This window comes from Acomys minous (genome assembly GCF_964271855.1).
Source record: "Acomys minous genome assembly, chromosome: 8".
In the NCBI taxonomy this organism is placed as follows: Eukaryota; Metazoa; Chordata; class Mammalia; order Rodentia; family Muridae; genus Acomys; species Acomys minous.
Window position 1 is genome coordinate 58798814 of NC_140489.1, and position 19639 is coordinate 58818452.

The window sequence follows — 19639 nt, forward strand, 5'->3', positions numbered from 1 at the left end:
TCACTTTCTTCACTGCAACAATCACTGCAAACGAGTGGATGGGCACCTGCTGTTTTCTGCAGTGACATTACTGGATTGCATTCTACACTGATTTTAGTCTTAAAATACGGCTTCTCTCTATGGGAGAGAGATTCAGGGAAGGAGAGTAAATCCACTGTATAGGCAGGCAGACGTTGGCTGCCCTCCAAGTTGCACACAGCATAAACCTGTTTATCTGCCACATTTCACAAATCTCAAAAACATGTGAATAATCAGGATAGCAACTGGATAAATGATTCACACTAGGGAACCTTTCCAGTATTCTGAGGAGAGGATACTAGGCTTCTAAGACATTGGTACAAATAGACTTGAATTGTAGAAATGACATGTAATAAAGTCGATTAGTGGTTCAAAGAAGCAAACAGTCTGTGCTAAAATAAATTTGAAGAGCTATCTCCATCCTGTGGGCTTGGTTTGGTGTATTTATGTGCGAGCTTTCTGGAGAACGGAGTAGAATAAAATATGTACTCTCACTCACATGCCATCCCAATAACCAGTGCCAATGCACCTCTGGGCTTTATATAATTTATTTCTAAGAACTTGAATCTAAATACCAGAGGACAGTGTTTTCAAACACAAATGTGCACCAACACACACACACACACACACACACACACACACACACACACACACACACACACACGAAGTTGGATTGCCAAACAAACGGGCTTACAACCTGGCCATTTCAAAGAAGCAACTTTTCTTTTAAAAAGTTACATTGTTTTTTTAAACTGCAGAACACCTGTATTTGGGTATTAAAAAAAAACTGGGAAAACTGGGTTTTGATTGTGCTTCTTTGTTTTGCTTTCAGTTTCTGTGTTTTCTTCTTCTTCTTCTTCTTCTTCTTCTTCTTCTTCTTCTTCTTCTTCTTCTTCTTCTTCTTCTTCTTCTTGATTTGCTGATGTTTTAACCCTTTGCCTTACAGCAGTGATCATGGAGCATGGCATTCAGCTGCAAAGTAGCTCTCTTAGGTTTCAGGGCCTAATCTCCAAAGCATACTATGAAAACCTTAAGGTTATTTATGAATTGTAGACTTGGTTCACACCCGTGAGCTAGACCTGACTGTAATTACAGTGAGATAAGTTGTTTGCTTGCTATGCACACCCCCACACACACAGGGGGGGGGGGGAGAGAGAGAGAGAGAGAGAGAGAGAGAGAGAGAGAGAGAGAGAGAGAGAGAGAGAGAGAGAGAGCTTTTTGAGACAGTGTTTCTCTGTTTAATCCTGACTGTACTGGAATTCTCTGTAGATCAGGCTGGCCTTGAATTCAGGGATCCACCTGCCTCTGCCTCCTGGGTTCTAGGATTAAGGTGTGAGCTGCCCCAGGAGATGGTGTGTTGAGTGTTGAGTCTATTGCTGACTGTACTAGCCAAGTGTTTTTTCTTGTCTTGTTGTTTTCTCATCCCCACTCCCTTTGTGTATCTCATGTTTTTTTTTTTTCAAGATACAGAACCAAAGCAGACTAAATGGCTCTAATTATCAGGGTGTGAAAGTCTAAATCAGAATCTACTACATCTTGTAAGTCTACCCTACTTGAGCATGTGCTGACCCATGAGAGCATACCAAGAAAGTTTAAGTCAGTTCTGTGAACACCAGTTAAGGTCAATCATGACTGTTTCCTCAGCCATAATGAGCCCCTGTATAGCAGAGTTTTTGAAAGTGATGACTATTTTGAATCAAAAATGATCACCAAACACCACATACCTCATACAGCAAAGAAACTCAAGAAATAAGAGACTGTATAAGTGAACTTTGCAACTACAAAACAGTATACAAAACATCTAAAATAAGAAATGCCCCATTTGTTTCCTTGTTCTCTCAGTCACATTCCTTAATGATGATCATGAGTAGTAGCCTCTCATGTTTTTCAACAGGCATTTTTATTTCCGTGTAAGCATGTTGTCTTTTAAATACAATTGTTCAGTAAATTTCCTGTTTTAGCTTGACTTTTATTCACTTAGCAATGATACTGACCATTGCCCCACATTCTACACAGTGAGGGTTACCTCATTTTTCTAGCAGCTGCAAAGAAAGTTATATAAGATAGCATTATGAATAAAAAAAGATGGTAACATACTTATGGAAAGTTATTTCATTTAATTTTTGTCTTTAAAAATTATGCTTCAGTAAGCACACACACTGTGTATTTTCATAAGTGTACCAGCAGAATTAATTCCTTGAAGTGGAACCACTCTTCACATTTGCAATTTTTAAATGTTGCCACTACCTTATTGATGCAGCCGAAGAAGTTGTACCAATTCATCCTTCCCTGACGACCTTTGAGGGATTTTTCACAAGGGCTGAGATGCACACGGAACACCTGTGACTGCCCTTGCATTTGTTAAAACTTGGCTAAACACAGTTGGCTAACCACAGCCCATTCTCCTCTGTGATGACTGATGACGACCTTGTGGAGTGAGAGAACATTCACTATCGTCTTCTTGCTGGGCTCGAGCCTCTGGAGCTGCAGGGGCTGCATGCCCCTTTATCCATCTCTGTACAGGCTCTACTTTAAGGATGCACTCGCCTTCCTTGCCTTGGATTCTAAGTATGTGCTACTCTCAGTCTCCGTGGCTTCATCAGGCAGGGCCTCTCCAGGTTCCCTCTCCACCTTGTCATTCAGACCCTGTGTGTGATTAACCCAGAGATTTGCCTGACATTGACCCAGTCTCTGCATTGAAGAGTTAACCTTCTCCTTGAAGCTGTCACTCCCTCCTCATTCAGTACTTTCATCTTTATCAGTCCCGTTTTCATCTTGAAATAGAAGCACAGAAGTGCCTCAGTCTGCACCTGAACCGAGCCCCTAAGTTGAAGGGTTACACCAGGGTTATCAAAGTTATAGCTACGGTAGGACTTTTGGCTTGTATTCAGCATCAACATGCTAGGTACTATGGTAAGAACTGTAAAGAGAACTGAAACACACGCTCCATCTAGAAGCTTATAAAACCATGAAGAGACAATACATGTGTTAAAGCATATCCAAATTAAAATCCTATGATACCTTAATTCTGGAAACTTATCCTATAGATGTACCTGTGCATGAAAAAAAAAAAAGACAAATTTCTCAGTGCAGGATTGTATGTAATAGTAAGAGTCAAGAGGGATTTTGATTGTTGACAGAACAATTTGTCAGTTAGGAAATGTTCTCCATGGAATAACACGGAGTGGCAAAGTAGAAATTTCACATGATAAAATCAAATAATGGCACATGTATAATGTATGTTTTCCTCTGTAGAAAAAACTGTGAAATAATGTGTATTAATGCTTATTCATATATCCAGGCATTTGTTGAAGATTATTCAGTCAATGATGGGTAACAGATATGGTGACAGATTAGCCCCACAGATTACCATGGAGCTGGGAAGTTCCTACAGTCTACTGATGTCTTAGCCACCATAGCATGGTAACTCACATGCTTGTGAACACATTGGTGCAGACAGACCTACTGTGCAGCAAGCTACATAGAAGTATGTGTTGTGTTTAATACTGGATATTGATGATAATGATTATGAACATGCTATGCTAGACCTTTTTTTTTTTTTTTAGCAATGTGAGAGTGTCCTCCTTAGTCAAAAAGAGTGTGCTATAAAACAAGATTCCACTTTAATTTAGAAGAGACTTTCATGTTCATTTCATTTTCTGCCTCCATCATGACGACTTGTCAAGTTACTCTGAGCAAGTAAACTTGGAAGGGAAGACCCCCATCCCCCCAAAAAACAGTGTAATGCCTATAGGGGCATTATAGTCAGAGGGTAATTGTAACTTTTCAATCTATATCTCTTTGCTTTATTTTAAGTTTATTCTTCACCTCTATGTATATGTATTATCATATATTAGTTATGCATAATAATGGGTTTGTTATGACATATGTACTTTCTATACTCACTCCTTTTGCCCACTCTTCCATTTCCACTGAACCCCTTCCTCTGCCCCAGCTAGTCTGCACCCTCTCTCTCCCCACCCCCAGGTGTTTCTTTTGATTGCTAACAGACGCATGGGTGAGGGGAGCATGAGAAACTCACTAGTGGCTGCACCACTGAAGGAAATGTCTCCCCATTTCCCAGAATCCTCAGGGATGGGTGGGCCATTTTTGTTTTTCAACCATTTGAATGTCATCAATATAAAAGCATTATATTAAATACTTTTAAACTTTAAAAATCAAATCCTTCCTGACAGACTGTTTCCTCAGGTGTTTGGAAGTGCTTGACTACTTTAACATGGGATAAAGAATTTTACTGGATGAAGAATCTCTGAGCAGGAGACAGACAAACCCTGGATTTTGCTACCTACCCATAAACCTAACGTCTATCTTTAGCAGATCTAGGGGGAAAGAATGGTATACAAAGTTCTTGAAGATGCAATTTCTGATGAGTAGGGCAAATGTTAAGACAGGAGGAGGGTGTTAGGAGTAGCGTTCAGCCTTCACCCTGTTGGCAAGGCCATTGTAGGTGGCCACCTCAGGTGTTTCCACATGGACTTGGTCATCAAGGCATGATTTGCCCATGCCTTGATTGAGCTAACCTGCTTGCGCTTCCAAGATGAGCAATATGAAGATCCTCTTCTTCAAGCTTTAAATAAAAGCCTTATGCTGAGTTGAAAGGAAGAGAAATTAACTGCCTTACCACCAAGATGCTGCTGTTCTTTGCAAAGAATGTGTGCCACAAATTTCCCAGAACATCACATTAAAGTGACTCGGGGAGAGGTATTGGGATGAAATTAGATCTAGAGAATTCTTTGGACTCTTCCATGAACTGAAATTAGGATGCTTTACAAGAAGGTGGGAGAGAATTTTTTTTAATGAGAAAAATGCTCAGTGATTTCATGATTGTAAATGACATTGCCAAATGAATATGAAACATTTAAATCGTCACACAAGTCACACAAGGACATATGAAGAAAACTTCAGAGCCCTATCTATCTCTGCATCATGGCTCCTCACTGTGACCATCCTGTCTTTTCAGCTCCTTTTAGTCATTCCCCTACCCAGACTTTATCTAATAGATTGTCTTGGTTTCCTAGGATGCTAGGGTCAAATGGCTGGAGATGTGGAGGTCAGTGAGCATCCATGTGGTGACTCCTGTTTCTTTCCTTTCTCTTCACCCCACCCCATTCCTCCATCACCGCTCACAAACATTTGTTACCCATTGGAAGGAGAGTTTCAGGTATGATAAAAATGTCCATGCAGCTTATCTGGCCTGCGTCTAGTGTTGGTTTCTTTTCAGGAAAACTAGTGGTTCATTATTTTATTTTTATGAGCTTATCGTGTAAATGAGAACCTGTTAAGTGAGTTATTGGCAGCAATCAGGACCATTTGTTACACAACATCAGTAAGTGGGACTCAGGTGAGAAGCAACTCTGATTGTAGGTGTTTAGTCCCAATGTGCATCAGTTGTAACTCCTTAAATGTATTTCTTCTAGCAGCTAATTTGAAATACTTTATCAGTGAAAATCTCAACACAACAGTTGTACAAACATACATAGAAAAACATGAGGAAATTAAATCAGACTTATAATGTAAACCTTAAAATGATGGCTTAATTTGTACTCACTTTGTAATTTTAACTAAATATTGTGGTAAGTAGTTCTTACTTAAATCCTAAGTATATGGGCATTTATTATACACAATATAAAAATACTTCAAGAGGCTTGTGATTAACGCTGTGGTATTCAAGCATAGTTTACAGCGACTTTCAATCAAAGACAAAAGGCTCAAGCAGATGATGAAACCTGTTAAAAAGGTGTGTGTGTGTGTGCACCCAAGGACTTGGCTCCTGGTAGCTCAGTTCTAGCTTTTATTCCCTAACAAGTATCGCTGTGCTTAGGGAAGAGTGGCCAGACAAAGTATAAGATTGCTTAGATAATTTAATTTATGATCAAAAATGAATATTAATCATATAAAATTATATTTCAGTCATTGAATACAGCATGCTATGCCAAAAAAAGTGATTATTAGAAAACCAACTACTATTGAGTACCCTGCACTATAATGTTTTTCTAGACATGGCAACTCTACCATAGAGGTTCTGAAGAGTCCCCACATACCTCCTTCTCTGCCTCCCATAGCTTAACTTGAGGTCTCTCAATCATGCAAGCATTCCCTTGAGCATGTGTGTGCATACTCTTTAAAGGATGATGCTGATCCGGCTTTTGTCAGATACAGCTTGTCCTGCTTTGGGTGTGGTTTGTTCACGTGATCATGTGTTAGAAGCCCACTCCTCAGAGTGACCAGGGAGAGGTGGTGAGGTCTTTAAGAATTAGGACCTCATGAGAGGCTGTTAGTTCATTAAAGGCATTGCCCTCGGATGGGATTATGGACTCTGAGTTAGTTCTAGTGAGAGTGACTTATTGTAAGAGTAAGGCTAACCTCTGAGCTCCTAAACTGCCCCATAACTTCTGGTACCATCTCCTTTCCCCAGAAGTAGTACCACTGTTTTGGTGCTGACTTCACCAGAGCTGAACTGAAGCCAGGGTAACGGTGTTGTGTGGCGCTGCTCCCAAGGAGACATAAATAAACATCTACTCCCCACCCTGAAACACACAGATAGAGAACCAGTACAGATCAAAGTAAGGATATCATCAAAGTCCAATTGGTGAATGATGATGTGTTTTTGGGGTTGTTTACAGGACTCTGGTTGAGGGGTTACTTACAGGAACAGAAGTGACTCAAAGACAGATGCATTACCAAAGCCTACCTCAGCATGGGTTGGAATTCTGGAGGACACTGCACAACTTCAGACAGTATAACAGGTTGGAGAGTGGCCTTTCTAGGTGGTTCAGTTGGTCTGAGTCTCTTCCAGTCAGCTTCAGTGGACTTTGTTTCCCCTAGACAGCTCTCTTTCTCTCAGTGTCTCTCACAGTCCTTACTGCTTAAATATGTGTGATGGATAAAGGAGCCCAGGAAATCTGATTGGTTTTGCTTTTAGGGATTTCCTGAAGCCTTTGAGTTTACTTTCTGAGCTTAATGAGCTTTCCTGCAAGATGGCATGTTTCACCTTCCCTTAGCATAACCTATGTTTTCGTGAGCTTCCCTCCAAGATGGAAGTTGACTACAAAGGAATTCACTGTGCTCAGAAACCTCTAGAACTATGAGCTAAATAGCATCCTCTCATACACACACTTAAAAAAAATACCCAGCTTCGGACATTTCATTATAGTAACAAAATGGAAGGTAAGATATTCACCCACTCCCTAGTACTTATGTTTGTTTACTCTTGAGAATTTTGTTCATATGAGTGGGGAAAGACATTGGCTGCAACCTTACCAGTTGTACTGTTGAGAAGACATTTTCTTTGTTTTTTTTTTTCTCTCTCCTAGAATTTGAATGCTAACATTAATGTTTTTAAAGCATGATCTTAACATTTGGTGCCACTTTTCAAAAAGCACACAGATGTGAGATGAGATAGAAGAGCTCCTATCATATGACAGTGAATGTCACATGAGCTTAAGTCTACACTCATGGACTTAGTCAGGCCAACTGATAGCACCCACAAGTGTCTAGCAACCAAAGAAATGGAACATCAATGTGACAGAATAGTAAATAAGTCTTGTAGAATTGGCAGACTTGAGATTGAGTCTTGGCAATTCATCTCAATCATCTGTGAGAGCCCATGCAATTAGTTTATCCTTCATGGTTTCTGAATTTATTTTAAATAAAATGTGGATATTAAGGTAGCTATAGAGCAAGAAAGTATGTACAGAAATAATTTGTAAACTTCAAGTTCTATCCAGATGTTATTGGTGGTTGATGATGATGATGAGGAGGAGGAGGAGGAGGAGGAAGATGACAGTTAAAAGATATTACAGGAGATAGTAATATATGTAATATATTTATGTGCATATTATTATATTAATGTTATGCATTGCAATACTAGAAGTTGAATTTCTGGCCTCATATATATTAGGAAAATGCTCGGCTGTTGAACATCATCTTTAACCCCCAGGAAACACTTTAGAGTTTTGTTTTTTATTATATTTATTTAGTGTGTATGTGTGATTTTTGTATGTGAGAACACACATACCATGGCACATGAGTAGAGTTCAGAAGGCAACTTAAGGAGTTGGTTCTATCCTTCCACCATATGGGCCTAGAGCTCTCCTTCTACTTATAGAGGTAAGGCATCAAACTTAGTCTATCGGGTCTGGTGGCAAGTGCTCTTATTCATTGAGACATCTTACTGGTCCTTATATTAAATTATAAATGTTTACCACCTGCTCAATTCTTAAGAACTATACATATAAGATTATTATTACATGGGTTGGGAAAATAAAAGCATGGAAAACAAACTCAATTGCATATACTTTAGTTAGTCATTCATTCACTTATTCAAGACAGGTGTAGTCTTGTAGTCCTGGTGGCCTCAAACTCTCTGAATGGGTGAGGATAATCTTGAATTCCTGATCTTCCAGCTCTCATGTTTCAAGTGAGGTTACAGGTTTATTCCAATATGTTAGCACAATTCTAACTATTTTAGAAATATTTTTACAGAAAAAGACTCACCTTTATTTATTTTTTGAAACATAACAAAATAAAATATAATAAGAAGGTCTAGGTCCTCACCATGCATGGTCCTTGGTTGGTGCATCAGTTTCTGCAGCATCCTTCCCTCCTCTGCCTGGATTTGTTGGCTTCATTGGTCTCCTTGTGGAGCTCCTGATCCCTCCAGGTCTCTCTATTCCCCCACTCTTCCGTAAGACTCCCTGTGCTTCACCTCCGAGTTTGGCTGTCAGTAGAAGCATCTGCTTGGATCCCCTGCTGGGTAGAGTCTTTCAAAGAACCTCTATGGTAGGCTCCCTTCCTGTTCCTTCTCTTCAGCTGCTTCCTGTGTCTGTTCTAAATGCTCTTCTGAATGAGAGTTAAGCATTCTTCCTAGGGTTTTTCTTGTTATTTGGTTTCTTTAGGTCTGTGTATTATCCTGTATTATTTGGCTAAAATCCACTTATAAGTGAGTATATACTATGCATGTCTTTCTGGGTCTGGGATCACCTCACTCAGGATGATCTTTTCTAGTTTCATCCATTTGCCTACAAATTTCATGATTTCTTTGTTTATAATAGCTGAGCAGTCACAGGGGTCCCGCTCAAACTAAGGCAACAGCCAAGGACAATACAGGCAGTAAACCTTAAGCACCTACCCAGATCTAGCCAATGGACAGAACACTCTCCACAGTAGAGTGGAGAGTGGGATACTACTTTCTCACATACTCTGGTGCCTCACCTTTGACCATGTCCCCTGGACGGGGAGACCTGGTGGCAATCAGAGGAAGGACAGCAGGTTACCAAGAAGAGACTTGATACCCTATGATCATATAGAGGGGGAGGTAATCCCCCTCAGGAACAGTCATGGGGGAGGGGAATAAGGGGAAATTGGGAGGGAGGGAAGAATGGGAGGATACAAGGGATGGGATAACCATTGAGATGTAACAAGAATAAATTAATAAAGGAGGAAAAAAAATAATAGCTGAGCAGTATTCTGTTCTGTAAATGTACCACAGTTTCTTTATCCATTCTTTGGTGTGTGGTGAGGACCTAGACCCTCTGTTCAGATGTAGATAGGCAACACAGTCTCCTTGCAGGTCTCATAATATGGGGAGTAGGGACAACTTCTGACAGGGACTCTGGCCCCCAAACTACAGGCCATCCACATGAGACTTGATAGGCTGAGATCTGATGTTAGGGGAGGAGGACTCCCCTTTCTGAGGACTAGGGGAGGGAGGGAGAGGGTATGAGGGAAGGAAGGTGGGATCAGGAGGCAACAAAGGAGGCAGCTACAATCGGGATGTAAAGTAAACAAATTAAAAATAAAAAATTTAAAACAATATATAATAAGATAAAAGAAAGACTATAACATCGAAGCTGAAGAAGATAAACCAACAGGAGGAAAAGTGCCCAAGAAAAGGCATAAGAATCAGAGACCCACTCATTCTCACGCTCAGGAGCACCATAAAAACACTAAGCTGGAAGCCATACTACATACACTGAGAGGCCCTTGTGGAAACCACTGCCTGCCCTGCACATGCTGCCTCAGTCTTAGTGGGCTCATATGAGCTTTGCTCATGTTGATCTAGTGGAGCTTGCTTGCTTGGTGTCCTCTGTCCCCTCTGGCTCTCACACTCGCTCTGCCTCCTCTTCTTGAAAGGTGTAACTAATGCGACAAAATGGTGGTACTTTTCAATATTTCAATATTTTCAATATTTCAGTATTTCAATAAATGGCTACTGGACTCTCAGCTCTCACATGGTTTTTCCTGTTAACTTGGACATGTATTTACATATGTCTGCCTTCCATCTCAACTTTATAATCTAATAACAGCATTTATCTTGTAGGGTTTTCATCAGTATTAAACAATGCCATACCTCCCAAACAAGCTCTCATATTTTGCTTAGGGATGGCAAGAGAGACACTGAAACTTAAACTGTAACTCACTATTTATTAGTTGTATGTTCTTAGCTAGATTACTCAATTTCTTATTTGAATTACTTCTGAATGAATCTCAAGAATATGAATCGACAGTGTGCCATTCACTGTAGCACATGCAGCAGACCCCGTGTTGAACAGATCAGATATGAGTCCTGCCTGCAGTGTGAATGTGGAGGGAAGGAAGATAAGGAAGCGATTATAGCTCAGAGATCTAAGGATGTTAAATGTTCACTCATCCAACGGGAGCTGGACCAGTTTACCCTAAAGAACACAGTCATGACAATGCCATTTACAGGATTATGTTCCATTTGTACTTAAAACAGATTTGGGGTTTCCAGGAGACAGGGAGAAAGAATAGGAAGTGATTACTTAAAGTGCATTCCTCTGGGGTAATGAAACCATTTGGGAACTAGAGAAAGAGGGTGGCCACACACTATAATGAATGTACTAGCAATGAATAAATAAATTTCAGTGGCTACTTTTGTTTGGTTGGGTTTTTTTTGGGGGGTGTTTTGTTTTGTTTTGTTTTGTTTTGAGATTTAGCCTTGGCTGTCTTAGAAAAACTTTGTAGACCAGGCTGACCTTGAATTTACAATGATCCATCTGCCTCTGCCTCCCTGAGTGCTGAGATTACAGGCATGTGCCACTATACCTGGCTTGTTCCATGAATTTTTATTCTGATAAAAATCTGAGTATAAATGGTACAGTGTTAAGAGGTTTTATGTCCAAAAAGTCTGCAGTCATCTTTCTGGTATGAACTACACCCACAATTTATATTCTCAGGATAATTTATGTTCTTTAAATTAGAGCAAAAAGAGAAATGGAGAGTTGTTCCGTGGTTAAAAGAACTTTTTGCTCATGCAGAGGAACTGGGTTCAATTCCCAGATCCTACAAGGTGGCTCAGAAGCATCTGAAACTCCAGTCCCAAGAATCTGATATCCTCTCCTAACCTTCTTGGGTACCAGGTACACTTGTAGTGCACATCCATATGCAAGAAAACACCCATATATATAATAGAGTAAATCTAAAAAAAATAATTGGGACAAAAGATTATCACCTACAAATCTATCTCAGAATAGAATCTTCTTAGATTTTTTTTTTAAAAATGTATTTATTCTTATTTAATGTGGATTGGTTTTGCCTGCAGTCATGCCTATGTGAGGTTTTCATCCCCTGGAATTGGAATGACAGATAATTGTGAGCTGCCTTGTGGGTGCTAGGAATTGAACCTGGGTCTTCTGGAAGAGAAGCCAGTGCTCTTAACCCCTGAGCCACCTCTACATCTCCTTCTTAGATTTTCATGCATGTTTTAATTTTGTTTTTCATCTTTAGAGTGGTTTTCTTTTTCTCCCTCCTCCCCACTTTTCCCTAGATAAGGTCTCACTATGTATCTCTGACTATCCTGGACTCATTATGTAGACCAGGCTGGCCTTGAGCTCACAGAAATCCACTTTCCTATGCCTCCTAGGTGCTGGAATTAAAGGTGTTTGTCACTAGGCCTGGCTCAGAGTAGCTTTCTTAACACGTATTTGAGCATTATTGAAATAGAGAATGTGGGACAGAGGTGGTTTAAAGACATTATGGGATGTCTGCTAGACATGGCACTGAAAAACTGAGTCTCATGAGTTCAAGTGCCCCGATGTCATTCATGTGAGGCCAACAATGCAAGCATGCAACCAGCGACAAGTGGTAAAAGCTGAGAGTGGGTATGTGAGCATGACAGGACCACTGCAAGTAATCAGAGTTTGGACTTCGAAGAGGATATCAGAATAGGGGGAGGCGGTAGCTGGAAGGAGTAAGGATTGAAGAATAATGTTCCTAGGATGCATCGGTAGAAAGGTTGAGCTGAACGTGCAGGAGAAGGAATAATGCAGGAGCGAAATGGAGACATCTGAGAGGTGTCATGAGGGGCTGAGTGAAGGCTTCCTTAGGAAAGCGCTAAGCATGAGCCTGCGTGGTAATGCTGGTCCCTTTCGTCCCTGTGCACTGTCTGCCCTATTTTGTCTCCCTTTACGTTTATCTGCCAGTGATGTGCAGGCGTTGGTTTGTGCTACTCTGGTTTCACCTCTGTAGTTTATAAAGTTACCTATGAAATTCCAAGTGGACACTTGGGTTTAGAAACTTGTAGAGCCAGGCCTCATGTCTTCTTCTCTTCCAAGTTGTATCCACAGTGTGTCAAACAAGGCATCTCATGTCACGCACACACACACACACACACACACACACACACACACACACACACTCATACTCTCACACACACACATTTATTTGGGGTGGGTGAGTGGTCAGGATCTTGCTATTTAATAGCCCAGGCTGGTCTCTGAGTCACCATGACCTTGCTTTCTCTATCTCCCAACTGCTAAAATTACAAGCGTGTGCTACCACATCGGACTCCGGGTCACTGATGTTCTAATCTTCAGCCTTATTTTGTGGTGACAGGTTCTTAATTAAATCTGAGTCATTTCATGTACTCACTTTGAGTGTATTCAAAATATCCCAGCTTTCTCTTTCCTTTACTAAACTGAGATGGGACATTTCCGTTTCCACAGAAAGAGGCTCCCACTTTAGACAGCCTTGTTACAGTCATTATCTTTAATCGTTAGAAATGTTATTAATGAGGGTTGAAGCTGTGTCTGGTACCAACTCATTTCCCTTTACTTAGTTCCATATGGTGCATCCTATTGCCTATGTCTACACCATTAATAGGGCTATCTATCCTCACTACTTTCTGCACTCATTTCTTTCAACTTTTTCCTGCATTTCAGGAAACTATTCTTGAAAATACTGCACGTTATTTTGTCACTGCTGTCTCAATATAAGCTAAGTAGTATTTTTATGTTAAGGTTTTAAACTATTTTTTAAAGACTTATTTGTTGTATGTGTGTGTGAGCACAAGCCCGAGTGTATATACACTGCGTGCAGGCAGGTGCCTGTGGAGGCAGGAAGAGATGCCCTGGAACTGGACTGACAGGCAGTTGTGAGCTGCCTGATGCAGATGCTAAGAACTGTACCTGGGCCCTCTGTAGGAATAGTAAGTGCTCTTAACCACTGTGCCACCTGCCCAGACCTCATGAACTTTTTCTTTAGTTTGAGATAGGGTTTCTCTGTGTGGTCCTGGCTGCCCTGGAACTCACTACGTAGACTTGCTATGTCCTGGAACTTGTACGCTATGTTGAACTCACAGAGATCCTTCTGCCTCTGCCTCCCAAGTGCTGGGATTAAAGGTGTGTGCCATTGCGCCAGGCCATAACTACTATTTTTTTTTTATAGAACCTACACCAGTGGTTCTTAACTTTCCACTGCTTTGACTCTCTCATACAGGTCCTCATGTGGTGGCGACCTCCAACCATAACATTATTTTGTGGCAAATTCAAAACTGTACTGCTGCTTGAAATGATTACTGGATTTAAGCCAGTCAGCCTACAGTTGTATTGTGCGGCCACAGGCTCTGTTCATGACTATCAGATCTCCCAGGAAACCTGTACAGTTCCTGGTGGTGTGCAGTATTCACAGGGCCTTACCCTCCTGCTATTACCCGTTCTGTGGCTGCCTCACAAGCGTCCATGCTCTCTGATGCTACGAGTAAGCCCACCTAGACTCCAGAAGCAATCCCAGCTCTGTCTGTTCTATTCCCACTGAAGAGAAAAATAACTGTAACAACATCAGCAAATCCTTTGCTTAATAGCCTTTCCGTTCCTGGCCCTGACACAAACTACTTTTCGGTCTACACAGCACAGCGCTAAGGTAGGGGACTGAACGGAACCCGTGTGATCATCTCTGTGTGGGGTGAGGATGGAGGGGAGCCAGGGGTGTCTGCGAGTGATGCTGTCTCACAAAGAATCAGCTGCTACATGAACAATTTTACAAGTAGAGATGTGGACTTCATTCTTGGGCAGCAAGTCCACCCTACTGCCTTGTCCTTCTTGAGCCTGACCAATTCATCTCTGTTGTGCTGTCTTTCCAGTCACTGGATGAGTACGAGCCAACCTGAGGGGATTCCCGGTAGCTTTCTCCTCTCCCCTGTTAGCTTCGTGTCACCATGAACCTGTGATCTCAGAAGAAAATTTCTGGTTCTCTGGAGATGGCAGCTACTCACTGCAGCTGCCCCACCACTGACTGTCTGAGAGTCAGTTTATCGGCAAGCACCTCTCTGTCCACGGTGAGCTACAAGCTATGTCAGCTATTTGGTGAAAGACGCTAACGTAATTTATTTTACTGTTTAATTTCTCACAGTAAAAACGATGGATTAGTGCTTATTCTTTTAAATAAGCCCTCTGGCTCATTTTATTTATGTTAGATTTTATGTAGTATTAAAATATTTATTATTAATGATAATTACTGTTATTTGTATACACGTGTGTGTGTGTGCATGTGTACATGATGTGCACATGATGTATGTATGGAGGGCAACATGCAGCGGTGTGCACGTGGCGGCCAGGAGGCAGGCTGTGGGGTTCCTTCTCTCTTTCCACCTTTGTGTGGACGAGACTTGGAACTCAGGTTGTCAAGCTCACGCAATCAGTTTCTTTAGCTTCAGAGCTATCTCACTAGACTCTATATTAGATGTAAACTATTTTCAAATTTTAGTTTACTGCTTATGTTCTTGGGCGGGAACCACACGGCCACACTTTTTGCCCGTTTGCCCACTGGTGGACTGCTAGTGTTCATAGGTACGTTTCAGTGTTTCACACTCACGAGTATGTTTCACATGCTTGGAGGTCACTCTAATTTTTGTCTGTGTTTTGTTCTTCTTGTTAGTTAGTTTTACGGTTTTGATGGTTTAAAATGTACATAATATAGTTGATCATTTTTTACCTCACTTCTAATTTCTCCTTGTGGCCCAGTTTTGGGAAAAGAAACCACATTGAAGAGGAACTAAAAATAACTTGTTTTGTTTTGTTTTTTTAGGACCCCATTCCTCACTCTCTTTGAGAATTTACTCTCATATTTCCTGGATCCCAAAGCCCATATCTCCTTACTTATAAAAAAAATTATTCCTTTTAAATGTTTAAAAATGTATCCTAATCATAGGCCTTCCCTCCTCTCCTCCAGGTTACACCCTCCTTCCCTTGTCTCCCTGTCCTCTCTCTCCTACTCCTCAGAAAAGGGGAGCCCACCCTCACCCCACTACCAACCCACGTAGCACATCAAGTACCATTAAGACTGAGTACATACTTTCCCCCTGTGGCCTGGCAAGGCATTCCCATCATGAAGAAGTGATTGAAAGCAGACAACAGAGTCCATGTCAGAGACAGGCCCCTCTCCCCTCTCTAGGGGACCCGTATGATGGTTGTTACCCTTAAGCTACATATGTGTAAGGGGCCTAGATTGAGTCCATGCATGGTCCTTGGCTGGTACATCAGTCTCCATGAGCCCCCCTGGGCCCAGATAGTTGGCTTTGTCGGTCTTCTTGTGGAGCGCCTGTCCCCTCTGGGTTTTTCTATAGCTCAATTGGTAAAGGATCAGACCTCAAATCTAAAAGTCTTGTAACTCTTAAACACAGAATCACCATAAAGCTTAAATGCTTGTGGGACATCAACTTGGCTTTTTTTCCCTCCTTAGCCTCATTTATTCTGCAGTTAGCTGTATTTTTGCTATTCAAAGGCTTTACGACTTGTATATCACCCACACTGAACTATTTACTTATATGCTCACACATTGGCTTATTCGTTGATTTATTATGCGTGGCACATGGACTCTAGGTCAGCCTCCAGGGATCACTGCTTCCTGGTGCTCACCTTGAGTGTGGACAGGACCTACGGCTTACTTGTAGCTACAGACCACGGTACAGGTGGTAGTGATATGCTGACTGTGCTCCTATGGTCATGTTACCTAATGCAAGAACGTCTTTCTAGCAGACTCACTTCCTGCTGTCTTGATGAGTAGCGAGGCTGTGGAAGTGCACATAGCGGGGCAGCCCAGCAGACTCAGCCGTTAGCAGGGAAGAAGCCTGGATCCTGGCCTTGAGAGCCACAGTGAATTCTGACAAGAGCCTGGGTGAGTTTCGAAGAGATCTCTTTCCCAGTCAAGCCAAAGACTGGAACAGATGGAGAGACACTTTGTTCATGACTTCACGATGCCTGAAGCTTCAGGCTTCTCTAAACCATATCTTGAACTTATGGAAATTGTGAGACAGTACTGGTTGTTTCTGACCACTAGGCTGTGGTCATTTGTTTTTCAGAACGAGAAACACAGTCAATGCTACCGGCATGCGACACTCCATACACACACTGTGTGAGGGCTTCAAGTACCCTGAGAACCTAACACTAACGTCGTCTGCACTTTACAGATAAAGAAATGAAGGCTCAGAAGTTGAACTCTGTCCTTTTTTTTTTTATTATCACAGCATAATTTGCTTCAATGCATTTCAACATCTCAATTTAAGTATTGTTTAAGATGCATCTTCAGAGGGCTGGAGAGATGGCTCAGCAGTTAAGAGTACTGACTGCTCTTCCCAGAGGTCCTGAGTTCAATTCCCAGCAACCACATGATATATCTTTGGAGACATAATTGTGTTTAAGTAAAGTTCTGCTCAGCATACTTTGAACATAGGTTGAGTGTTTTTCTAAATCCAACATTATTTGTAAAGAGATTTTCTCTGTTATTTAAAAATTATTTTTATTATATATATTTAATATCACAGAAATGATAATTTGATACATAATAGGAATTTTTCTCACTTGTGCTCAAAGAAGTAGCTATACACTGTTTAGAGAGGAGAACACTCATGCAGGTCCACTCCACACATGCCTAGTTTCTCATCTGGAGTCAGAGCAGCCAGGTAATATTTAGGATGTACAAGAGTTTGGACTTGGCAGTTATTTATTTATTTATCTATTTATTTATTTTTGGAAGGCAACATATCTGATCCATTATAATCAAGTATAGGAAAAATTAGGAATTGGAGAAATTTAGGGGAAAATCGAGTCCTATTTGGTTCAGTGTTTGAGGAGCTGCATTGGAATCGTGTCCCTGGTACTGTGGCTTCTAATGAGAGTCCTTTCAATTCTGCATTTATCAGATGCTAATTATTCATACTTCATGATTGAGGAGTTGGAGTTGGAGACTCACCTGCAGTATTTGGAATACCAGTGGAGATCCATATCAACATGGAATTTATACAGCAGCTGGTGCCAGTCACAGCTAATGATGAAACTTCAGTTTAATAAAAAGACCCCCAGCTGAGTACAACCATCTTGAAGAAAGTATACTTATCAAACATCTTTCAATCAGCTCAAGAGAGACACCTTAATTGGGAAGAGGAAGAACTGCACAGCAGTTGTCACCACGCCAATCTCAGATCAATAGCATTGCCACTGCTCCTCGGTACATATAGCCTTGCCTTATGTCGTTAACTGTGTCTGCATCCTCCCCCTACTGGGATGAGATCTTTGTTTCAGTTGCTAGTGTGTGACGATGCCCACTTCTGATTCACCCATTTCATTGTAATACCCCCGAGGAAAATTTAGATGTGTAATTATAAATCTCATTATTTTTCCTTTTAGTTAAAACTTCTATTTCTTGTTACTGAAAAATCAGTGCTTATGACATTTTGTATTTTCAAAAAAACTATTTTCTTGAAATAAAGCCACACAAACAAAATCAAATTATGGTGATTTCACTCTAAGGAGAGGCGACTGAATGAATGGCAATCTGACTTCTGTTAAGATTACCTGTGAGAAGAAGGCACACGATCTAGTAACAGGAAACGAAGAGAAGAAGGTTTGTTTGTTCTGGCTGGAAGAAGTTGCAGTATTAAAGGAGAATATGATGGGTTGTCATGTCCTAAATTTTCTCCTTTCGCGGGAACTGTGGTACAGTTAGAACACTGTGGTGCAGCTGCGCAGGGGAGGGGCCAAAGCCGGTGGCAAAGACGCAGCGTAAGAGGTCAAGGCCCGAGAGGGCACCTTCTGCAGTGCTCAGTGCTCGCTTCAGCTACAGCCCGCTTCCTTCCGCCCTGCCACCTCCTTTGCTCCCGTGTCTACCACTTTCTCCTCTTTCCTGCCCTTCTATCTGCTGTCTGTATTTTTTTGTATAGACATAAACTTAGGAACAGAAATCCTGAGCCTCTGTGTAATTTCTTTTTGAAAAGCAGTTTCCACAGTTTGGAATACAGTTTGGAAATCATGGGACCAAATAACAACCACAAGTTCTTTCATGTTTTGATAGTGTTAGGATCTCAAGATCCAGGAAAAAACAAAAAAGGGAGGAGTGGGGGGGGGGGCTGCTTTTACCATATCACAGACTGGCTTGTGTGAGTTGCAGTTCTGCTGAGAGCAGAGCTATGAATGAAATGGCATCCTGTAGCTTTCACACATGCAGGACCATAACTAAGGGGTTCGTTTTCTTTCTTTTTTAAAAGATTTACTTATTTTTATTTTATGACTGTGGGTGTATGTATGTATGCATGTATGCCTGTCTACCACATGTGTGCTGTGTCCTTGGAAGATTCCCTGGGACTAGAGTTACAGATGGCTGTTAGCCACCATCTAAGTGCTGGGAATTGAACCCTGGTCCTTTGGAAGAGGAATCAGTGCTCTTAACCCCTGCACCGTTTTTTCAGCACACACAATCACACCATCAGGTACTGAATCTACTACATGATAGTTGGGCAGAAGGACATCATTAGCTCCAAATTTATAAAAACCGAAGCCTCTTGCATTTAGAGTTTCATATACTGTGAGGGATATGGGATATTTGAACTTATTTTCATCATTTACATATTCATTTATTAAAACCATACATTTTTATTGAATTTGAGTATGTGCCAGATACTCTGTGTTGGGGCTACAGTATATGATTTCTAACCACCTGCAGACCATGCGTTAGTGGGAGAGACAGAAACTCATTAAATAATCACAGCATTGCAAATTCTTTAAGTGATATTAAGCAAAATAAAAGATCTCTCTGAAATCTGATGTTGGGGAATCTGTGGAAACACTGAGCTGTAGAGAGCAGAAATGACTTTCCTCATGTCGTTGGCTACTCTCTGCATAGAAGGTACTGGATTCAAGTGTTCTCTTAGCGTCAACAGCTGACCGAGGAAACTGAAGGACTCTGAGCTCTTCTCCTCCCTTGCAATGTGGCTGACTAACGGCTGCAAAAGGTCTGCAGGGCTAATGAAGATCATGAGGAAAGGAAAGCAATGGTCAAGGCGCTCCAGGAAGACTGCCTACTAATTGAC

At 41.2% G+C, this 19639-nt stretch overlaps 1 long non-coding RNA gene across 4 annotated transcripts in view; it reads left to right on the top strand.

The window, feature by feature from the left end:
* LOC311603210 overlaps positions 1-18521 on the top strand; it is a 39480-nt gene extending 20959 nt beyond the window's left edge. The window contains exons 3-5 of one of the 4 annotated variants that reach the window (XR_014780994.1): positions 14420-14614; positions 16311-16452; positions 16802-17040. This is a non-coding gene — a long non-coding RNA (uncharacterized lncRNA). The other 3 variants (XR_014780995.1, XR_014780996.1, XR_014780997.1) reach the window with 3 other exon arrangements.
* Positions 18522-19639: the final 1118 nt, after the last annotated feature.